We start from the raw sequence: 10,610 nt of genomic DNA, 5'->3' as shown, positions 1-10,610 counted from the left end.
TCAATAAGACATGATCAGGGGCTAATCTATTGGTTCAGAGACAGCACTTTGGCACCCTGGACACCTTGAGCACCAGATGGGTTATTTTTGCTCTCACATCAGTGTTGCATGGTGAGTAGTTCCACCAAGTCAGTGTACAAGCATATTCAATACACTGATGCACCTCGGTCACTCATGACATAAGACATGGTGTTACCTCCCATGTTACAGCAGGAACTACAACTACAAATGAAGGGCAGACTCCAGCCTCCCATTGTACCCCTTTGGGGTTAGGTACTGTTCTCGTCACCCTTTCTCTGTCCTTGGAAGGTGAAGCACAGCAACTTCTGTCTCCTTGAGGTCCTCTGTTTTACAGCATGTGTGGTGTCCTCACCGTACTCGTGACACAGCCGCTGAGGGGAGGAACCGAAGTGAATCCTCCATGTCTTTTTTAGTTATGCATAGAAACTTTGTCCCAACCATTTGAGGACTAAGGTAACAACTGATGAGTTAAAAGCGTTGGTTTGCAGATATCTTATCAGAACCCCATCTCTGAGTAACTAGGAAAGGTATGTTTAAAATTTGTAGGCCGTAGCTGGACTGTTTGGTGAGGTAGCCTTGTAACTGAACGATGGGAGGTCAGCATTCTTCATGTGTTTGTTAGGCAAAAGAAAAAAGGAAGCTCATGAAGTAAAATCCAAAGTTTGTTTTAAAATGCAAATGTAGTCCAAGTTGTCTTGAAATTCCAGTTTGTCCCTTTCTGCAAAGGGAGTGGCACAAAGGGACTTTCCCCACACATAATGTACACTGATTTCCTTTGTAAAACAGTGCTTAAAAAAAAGTTAGAAAAAGAATGCTGTATACTAAAGGGAATTACCTATATCATAGCTGCCTAAGTGGGTTTACTGGCTCACAAATAGCAAATAAGATCATCTACCACTTAGGCAATGAGAAGCACGGGACAGTGGAGCCACAATAGTATCATTATGTTGATTCATTTCATTTTAGAAATTAAATGATAAGCTTTTAGTTTTAGGGTAATTTTTTTCCAAGGAAGTACAAAGACAGATTAAATGGGATGTAAAGGAGGAAGGAAATGTCCAGTAAGAACATTCCTTTGATCCAGTTTGCTTCAGGGTTCAAAATGGTATCCAGTATTTCCAATATTCTGTCAGACCTTCCAGGAGAAATAGACTTCATCTTTTATAATGAATTTCCATATTTACATACAGATACATATTTCATAAAAACACTCTTGGCTATGACCAATAATGTAAAGTGCACAAAATTTCAGTATGAATTTAGAATTTTAATCTCCAATAACTCAACAATTGTTATTTCTTGAATTATAGGGTATTAACTGATGCTAGTAGTACCTGTGAAAATTTTAGGTCGGCACATGATGGAAATGTTAATTACTTCATAAAAACAGGTAAAGCTTAGTCAGGGTGTTTCCCTTTACCCTACTGAGCATCCTCAAGGGCAATGTAGCATCCTTACACGGTCCCACATCTTTATGACAAACAGAACAAGAAGTCCTTTCAGTGAAATTCAGATGAATCTTATTTAATATTTTTTTACCCTAAGACATACAAAGTAGAGGACCAATATAGCTGTAAGACTGAGAAATGAAGCTGTATTTTCTTTATTCTTCAGCCATCACATTTAAGGAGGAAACAGACCCTTGTGTATTCCCAACTGCCTATCTTGAGGAGAATCAGCATTCAAATAGTTTAAATTCATGAGCCTAATGATTCAAGTTTCAAATCAACAACCGTCAGTGCGACAGGAAGAACTCCAGGAAACTCATGGCTTATTTTTTTGCTGCTGTATATCATGCTTGATCCCATACATAGACATAAAATAAATTCACAGAGCCAGTTGTGCACATGCAAATAGTGAAAGGGCAGAGAGAAGTCTACCAGTCAGGACTCAATCACAGTTTTTGTGTGTTCCCTCTCTGCTGTAAGGGAAATGGTTTGTTTCTATGTTGTTGACCTGGATGAGCATATGATGAAAGCTATGATAGGAGGCCATGTCCTGCTAGTATTCTACTCCCCCTGATGTTCAACAGATCGTTTCATACTCCTAGCTGCTGCTGCAACAACAAAAAAAAAAGAAAAAAACCCTTTGATTTAAAATCCTGACATTCCCCAGGTACAAGCTCATTCTCGTACTAGTGTGTTACTTCCCTGTATATTGCATGCCAAGTTAAATTTGCTATAGGAGTGTGAAAACTAAGAGGACGTGTCATTAGGCCCTATGGAGAGCGATGTACTGGGGGTAGCAGAGGCACATGAACAACCTAATATCAGCTGTCAGGCCCAAGGGTCACAGTCACATCCTCTTATCATCTACAATATGCATGTCTTCTTAGCCCTTTCATCTTCTGAACAGAGAACTGCCAACATCTGGCAGTTGCTGAAGAACACTTGGGATTTTGTCACATCGGATAAGATGGTTTATCTGTCTGTGACCGGCCCTTCTCTGCAGTGCATACGTCAGCTCTTTAACACCATCACAGACCTCATGCATCAAGGGCTGGATGTCTTCTATAAGCAATGGCCTCCATGAGATCTGATGAAATTGCGAGATCTTTACTGGCATTACTGAGCAGTGACTGACTCACATGAATCATCCCAGTGTTTTCAGCTCTTGAATAGCTGCTCACTATTGTGAGAAAACGCTTTCCAGATTCATGATTTTGCTGGTTGCTGCTTGTTTATCATGCAGTATGTTAAATCTTCCAGGTGAGTTTGGTATGGCAGTGGTGTTATGACAGCTTTCCATGGAACAAACAGGGAAGGACAAAATAAACAATACTGGGGCATATTCCAACTCTAACTGTTCTATGATTCTGTGGTTCTATGGTATGAGTATTTTCAGAGTGTTTGATCGAGGACTTACAGCAGCAGTTCCTTATAGCACTGCCAAGTCACTGAGAAGATGGGAATGCTAAACTAAATGAGAGGTTATTTAGTCACAGCTTTACATCTGCAGAAGATGATTTTAAGATGACTGCACTTTTTAATGAGTAGGTATGATGCTAGAGCCTGAAGGCACAGCTGGAATTTAAAACCACAACAGTGAGTCAAAGAAGAGAGAAAAGTCTAATTGGGAGAATGAGGGAGGAGGTTTCATTTCTGCCATGCCAAGGCTTTCTTCTATGCAGAAAGCTGGAAGGTAGAGCAAGGCCAAGAACTGTGTGGAATGTCCTCACCTTTAACCTTTTCACTATTTCTGTTCAACGAACCAACAGTTTGATGAGCTCCTGAGGCAGCGTTTGCCTCTTGGTCTTCTTTTCGTCTAGTTAGTGGAGTAAGAATGAACTTGGGGCCAGCTGAAACAAAGACTAACATGAAACTGAGGTTTGGCTGAGAGTAGGATGCAGGGAAGAGAGGAAATTTTCTCAGCTGCTTTCACTAAATAAACTTGCTCTCTCTTGCAGTTCAGAGGTTCTGCTGGAATGTCTGTCCTTGGTGAATGCTTAGACATAAGGTGGAAATGAAATTGTTCTTAGTGATGTCTGTGCTTGACCAAATTTGATCCTTATTATAATTCTTGCTTTGTACAATTCTGAGGAAGGTTGCTGTAATTCAGTCTTATATGAAGCTGTTTCTGAAAACTGCGAATGTAGCTTTTTCCACCTGCTAAGCTACCAGGGAGAGCTAACAAAGTAGGAGCTATCTACTTTTATATAGATTGGAAGAGCAATAGATCTTCTTAACCCAGGAAAAGCATTATATAACATATCTTTATCGGTCATTGTCTGATTTTCAGTTGATAGTTTTTAGTTACAGTGATCTACCAATTATTTGTCCTTCTAACTGTCCCAGAGAATATTCTCTCCTAGTGCAGTTCCAGCAAAGTACCTGGAGCACTTCATTGTTCTAATGTAAAGAGAAACTTCCTTTCAGCATTTCCTATGCTCTTGTCTTCAACTACATTTGATACTTGTCAGTCATGCCAATTACTTCCATCTTTTCCTAAGGAACTGGTTTGAAGCATAAAGTAGGTCAATTTGAGAGTAATTTGGAAAACGGAGTTTGTAATGATAGCATGAGAATATGATAGTGTCATTAATTGCATGTGTGCCCTACAGCAAGATGAGATTTTTAAAGCATTCAAATTAGACAAATCTGAAAACTTGAAAACACCCCAGATGAGTACAGCTGCGTACAGATGTGTACAGTATGATAACTCAGTAATAGTAAATTATTACGGATTTAATCAAACCAAGTCACTTTTTTTGCTAAAGAACTTTTCATTTTCAGTGTATTTACATGGAAGATTTCTCGTGTTATCTTTAAATTCTATCTACCTAATGCCTAAACAGGATCATTCAAATGATTAACTCTCAGACTGAAAATATGTACTGTGTTTGTTCAGCTCTATTGCTCATATATTATTGCAGCCACATCTTCACTAGGTGAATCACCAGCATCTATGAATTTTGGTTTAAGCATATTTTAGAATTCATAATCATAAATCTGCTCTGTTAATGGTTAGAATTTTAATTCCAGAGAATAGTCAGACACTGTTCAAGTATTTGTGCCAAGACTTTAAAGTTATCAAGATTCTAGAACTAGAGAAAATATTCAAAAAGTTTTTTTTTTAAATTGTATTGTTTTTCTCCTCCCACTTCTTTACAGAGACGTACTAAATAAAAAGAAAAGCAAAATAAATCCTGACTTTGAAAACTATGTATTTCCGAATCATAGCATCATAGAATTGTTTGGGTTGGAAAAGACCTTTAAGATTATTGGGTTCAACCATAAACCTAACACTGACAATTTCACCACTATACCATGTCCCTAAGTGCTGTGTTTATACATCTTAAACCTCCAAGGATGGTGACTCAACCACTTCCATGGGCAGCCTGTTTCAGTGCTTGATAACCCTTTTGGTGAAGATTTTTTCCTAATATCTGATCTAAACCTCCATTAGAAGAAGAGCCTTAAAGAAATGGGAAATTGGATAGGAACTACCCCAGAGACTTTCTTCTGGAAATAAATCTTTACATGACAGTTACATCTTCAAAGTAAGTTTGCTTGGCCCTCTGAAAGAGTATATGAACTACATTACCTTATTTCCCAACTGCTTTTGTCCAAGAGATCAGAAGAGTGAAATAGGTCTTGGGAATCTTGGGCAAAAGTACCCATTAGTTTATTTTAGGTTGTTTCTGAATAGTTACTGGGGAAGATTAGGCTGTTCTGCAGAGCAGTCCAAGGTGTGGTAAACACAACATCTGGAAAGAAAGGAGAGGAAATGGCACAGCTTACCCTGAGTCATCCAGGCTGCAAATCACATAGTAAAAGGGAAAGAGAAAGATCCTCCCCTGTTTCTCCCAGGGGAGAAGTACACTGAGAAATCAGTGGTGATTAATAAACGTTATTCAGCCATGAGGTAGGAAGACAAGCAGCTTTCCAAGTAACTCCCTTTACTACAGTAGCCAAGTAGAAAGCAAGCCAACTCCTTTAATTAGGACATGATATCTTCTCGCTTGTTACCTCATCAGCCAGCTGCAACTTATCATAACCTAGTTTATGAGCTCCCAAGGATGGGGAGTATATTTCACAGGAGGCTGATGCAGTACTTGCTGCTACAGAACCTTTTCTGTAACTGACATTGGAAACACTATTACTACCACTAAACCTAACAGGATAATGTAGTTTGGAGATGATATTACCCTCAGGAAAACCTAAGTAGATACAAAGCTAACAAATTAACCTGGTAATATGAATGTAATAATAAATCCTGATAAAAACAAGACTAAGAAAAAAATTTATTTTCTTTTAGCTGATGCATTAGATGGTCACATGAGATGTGAAAAAAAAACCCAAACCCAGGCTTATGCAAGGTCATGCTTACCCACAGAGTTAATGATGAGAAGGAAACTAACCCAAACAAAAACGCCTTCTGGAATAGGAATGTTGTGTGCACTGCAGAGTGCACTTCCCTAGCCTTTGAGACACATTATACATTATTTATTGTCCATGAATAATTTGCTAGAGTAGTCCCTGTGCACCTTCTGCTATATAGGCAGCACTGTTGCTGAGAACATTTCACCACAGAATGTTCACCTCCTGGGATATTTCCAGAAGTGAGCAGGTCCCTGGTCTGTTACAGAACTGGAGATTTTCTCACTCTTTCCACAAAGGAAAACAGAGGGAACCCAAAATGAGGTTTAATTGAAAATAAATATGGCTGCACACAAATTTACTAGTTTTTTAGGTGATCTTGTTGCTCTGTGTGCCAGTGTCCTGGGTTTAGCAGGACACTACTGCTAAACCCAGGACAGCCAGTCTAAAATGTCTTGACTCATCTGTCCCTTTCAATCTTGCATGAGATAACTTTGACATGTTGAATCATTCTTGCATCCCTGGTCAAATAGCGAAGACTACCTCTCCTCATTATGTAGGAGGTAGGAAGATCAAATAAACATTTTTTCAGCTCTTCACAAGTCATTGAGGTGCCTTCTTCTGGGATTGGATTCATCCTTCCTCCATTTATTTTCTTCAGTTTCCCAAGTCAGGGACTTGAAATTCTCAGGACTTCATCATCATCCAGTTACCAAAACTTTCCTTAGGAGATGAGCTCTATCTGGCATGATCAGTATAAGCTCTTCTAGCACCGTTTGGAACAATGAATAAATTCTTACTCCCCTTGCAGCTTCAGAAGACCAAAGCTTTCTAACCTGTATCCAAAACGGAAACAGCTTCACAACTGTTTCCATGGCTAGAAAATGAATGGCTTCCCCTCTGAGGAATGATTTTATCATTGCAAATATTTTAGAACTGGTTTTTATCACACAGTGTTTGAGACAGCTTACAATATCCATTTGTTTTTCAATAGTGTTGGATAGTCAGCTCAGTTTTGATAAGCAGCTAATGATGGAGGTGGGAAGCTGAGATGATTTCCAGAAGACCAATTTGTCCTTTGTGGCTGTCACCAGGTCTCAACATCTCTGCCATGTAATCTGACTGGCTTAGCATTATTTTAGGGCTTGACAGTGATGCCTAACTTGGGAAAACAAGTGACCTGACGTAGCACCTTATGGAGACAAACTTCTGCTTAACACACAGGCTAAGGCTTGAAAAAAAGCATGCCTTTAAGTTCATGCAAGCTTCTTAAGTTTACTGGACTGCTGATTCTTGACTTTCTGCTCAAGATTTTGATATTTCCTTTTGCTAAATGAGCCTTCACTCTTGAGAATTTTACTTAGTCGTTTTCACTTTGGTATTCATGTAACTCTTGTATTTTTATTGTTTTATCCATTCATTGATCTCAGATGATCAGAAAGTACTTATTGTATCAGAGCCTTTGATAATGGCACCATAGGTAGTGCTGCATCGTACTTTTTGTGATAAATCTTAAGAAGAGAATGAGGAGAGACTTGAAATGAAAATCAGGCAGTGGCAGGTTTCTGTGCACATTCCTGTGCCTAAAGAGACATGGCAGAGGGAGCATGATAGACTTCTTTAGAAGTAGACTTATGATTCTGTGATTCTGTCTACTATGTATGAACCACATACTCATCTCTTCTGAAAGTATAGCATCATTTTCTTTGGTTCTAGACGCCTGTGTGTGGGAAGAAGGATCTCAGGAAGGTCCTACTGAACTCCATGAAAAGCAGCAGCTTCTTCTGTTGTAGCTGTAAAGAGAAAGCTATTAAAAAAAAATCTGGGAAAGACTTTGCATGACAATCTTGGTGGACGGTAAATCAAGTAATGCAAGGCAACAGAGCTGATATCTGCCTGGTGAGCTGGGACGTCTTTTCCTCTTATTCTTTAAAACATGCAAATTGTGTAATTTAATATGGATTTAGGCCATATGGATATGGCTATTTTCACTTCAGGTCTTTGCTTCTAGGACTTTGATAAGTTATGAATTCCTTATATAATGTGGACACCAATGAAGACATCTCGGGTCTGCACTATTAAGACATGTTTTGCCTAGAAAATGGCAGAAATAATGCTAGGTTTCAGCTGTCCCAAGGTAAGTAATCTCACCTCTACTGAAAATGTTACCCTGCAATGAAAGCTTGTTTGTTGTTTGGTTTTTTTTTTCTATAAAAAACCCCTCCCGAAACTATTGTAAAGTTGTAAGCTCTGGGGGGTTACTTTCTTCGGAAAGTACCAAGTAAAACATATTACAACAACAATATGCCAAAAACAAACGTGTGGACCCTACGTGTATAAAGTGAGATCAACAATCTTTTAAGTCAGAGAAAGAACAAAACTATATTTAAGGCAGGTCCTATAACAACGTGTATTCTTCAGTCAAACATGAAAAATGTTTGTGATTCTTTTGAGAGTTAGAAGAAGGAACTTGACCTTCTTGTTTGCTAGCTATGTGGCCTCAGGCTACTCTGAGTTTATATGACAAACACATTATGAGAAGGAAGAACAGTGTGAGTCCTGGTGGAGTTGTGTGCATTCGTCATGGGAATCTAAAAATACAGCACATGAAAGAGCAAGTTGTAGTTTGTGACGCCTTGAAACTCTTGAGCTCTGCTAAAGAAAGCAGCAGAAATGTAGGCAATCGTTTGCTTCTTGAGATAATGTTCCCAACAAGCCATCATTCTTAGTGAGCCTCATGTTGTTTTTCTGGGAACTTTCTCAGTGATGTTGTGAACAAGAGAAGAAAAATATCAGCAAATAGGTTGCAGACTGAGCAAGAAGGCAAAATGTCCCTTTAAGGTGTAAAATACCTCCTTTATTTAAAAACACCTTTCCTCCACTTGAGAACTCTTATTTGGTCTTGGAAGAGAAACAGATCCCAAGAACAGTGCCTGAAGTCATGCAATACAAAAAGTACAACAGCAAAAATTGCCAAGCTAGAGGTACAACATATTGCAATCAGGAGAAGTAAGTAAACTTGGCTGAGAGGTTGGTTACAAGTCCTATAAACAAACCATTTCCCTCAAAGCACAGATGCATCCCTACACTGAGCTCATGCAGTGGGACCTGTAAGGTCTTGGTCTCTGTTACTTATACTTAAAACAGGAGGTGGTAGGGAAGGAACAGTGTTTCTTTCCCCCATCCATGGCTCTTGCCCATGCTTTGCCCAAGGCATGTCTGAAAACTTCCTTAGGGTCTAGTGAGGGCTATGTTCAGAGAGTGACAACCCTCTTTGCTTTCAGGCAGCTTGGAGGTTGCAGACCTCATACCCAGTGGTTTGACATCTAACAGACAAATTTGCCTTTCATTTTCACTAAAGCCTGTATTTTGGATTTAGTGTCTAACCAGTCTCTATAAATGCCTTTTAGGAGTGCTTCAGAAAGGAAAGCTGTGGCATTCTGGGGTTTTGCACAGAGTTGTACAGTACCTCTACCAGCTGTTACTTGCAGGAAGGGCTGAGGTACCTGCTCATTGACATGAACACCTCTTACCTGGCAGCACAAACCCCTATACTCCTTTTGTGTCCAGCCTCTCTCATCTTTGTTCATGTCCTGGGATGCCAGTTCCTCACTTCTGCCTGGACATACTGTAGCACTCTGGATGGCTGCTTTGGGAAGGCACTGCACTGTTAAGTTCAACAAGTTTCTTTTTCATTCATCTCTCCCCTCACACAAGACTTCCTGTGTAAACAAAGCAAAACATTTAACAGGACCTGAAGACCAGGTTACAAGTGAAATTGGTGTTAGACATAACCCAAACCTACTCACAATAGAAATTCTTCCTAGGTTTTTTGATGTTCCGCCCCCAAAGGCCCTACAGCATCTTTTAGGTTTATATAGCAAAGGTGTTAAAGTCATTATAGTTATTTTCTTTGTGTTGCTACTCAGTCCAGCTCGAACTACTAAAACATTCCTATTATTTTACTAGATAACTTTTGTGCATATGTTCTGTACAGCTCTAATTCTCAGCTGGTTTAGTCAGCTTTCTATAGACCACACCAGATGCTATTAACTACAGAAGGGTTGTGTTACTTTCCTGTGTTACAAGTTTATTAATGGTGACTGAGATGAGGTCCCTTCTGGGCTGGTACCTACCTTATCCACAATAGCTGAGACAGCACAAGTTGTTTTAGGATAGAAAGAGAAAAGCTGAAACTGGAGAAGAAGACTTGAAACTACAACGAGCATGATTGTAATTACAAAAAGAGGAGCGATTGATGTGTAAACATTCAAGCTGTAAAGGTTTTCTTTCTAAAAATTTGGAATAAACTCCTTTAACATCTTGTATATGACTCAAATGTTTACAGATCTCATGTTTTCTACTAAGGATTTGAAGCAAAGCCTAAAGAAAACAGCTACACAATAAACAATTCATTTTATAGATAGGGCTGTCACTTAGTTTTATGAGAACATATGGTGAATATTTAGAAGACAAATCTATGTAATTCGATTTCACTTCCAATATGCACATTTTCCAGTGAGTGGCTTAAGGCCAAACAAGATAATATCCCTTGTGGAATCCCCCATACTACTTTCAATTGATTCAAGACAACAAATTTAATGTGGGCTGCCAGTCATTTGTGGATTTTGTAACTTGAATTCTTTTCCAGATGTTAACCTCTGTGAGACTAAGCACTCTCCTCTCTCTGGTTCATGGGGAAAAGCTCCTATGATAGCTAGATGTATTATTTCTGATATGATGCTAATTTATGGATTTGATATTCTCAGT

The 10,610-nt window shown here is 39.1% G+C and overlaps 1 long non-coding RNA gene across 1 annotated transcript; it reads left to right on the top strand.

Moving 5' to 3' along the window:
- Positions 1 to 4,626: 4,626 nt before the first annotated feature.
- Positions 4,627 to 10,173, top strand: LOC134171160 (uncharacterized). Its single transcript, XR_009967521.1, has 3 exons — positions 4,627 to 6,229; positions 6,276 to 7,490; positions 8,116 to 10,173. It is a non-coding gene; the product is annotated as an uncharacterized LOC134171160 (long non-coding RNA).
- The last annotated feature ends 437 nt before the right edge of the window (positions 10,174 to 10,610 follow it).

Source organism: Pezoporus occidentalis, unplaced genomic scaffold (genome assembly GCF_034315485.1).
Source record: "Pezoporus occidentalis ecotype Australia unplaced genomic scaffold, CSIRO_AGI_Poc_V1 ctg4, whole genome shotgun sequence".
Taxonomy (NCBI): domain Eukaryota; kingdom Metazoa; phylum Chordata; class Aves; order Psittaciformes; family Psittacidae; genus Pezoporus; species Pezoporus occidentalis.
This window is presented reverse-complemented; position numbering and strand designations above follow the sequence as displayed.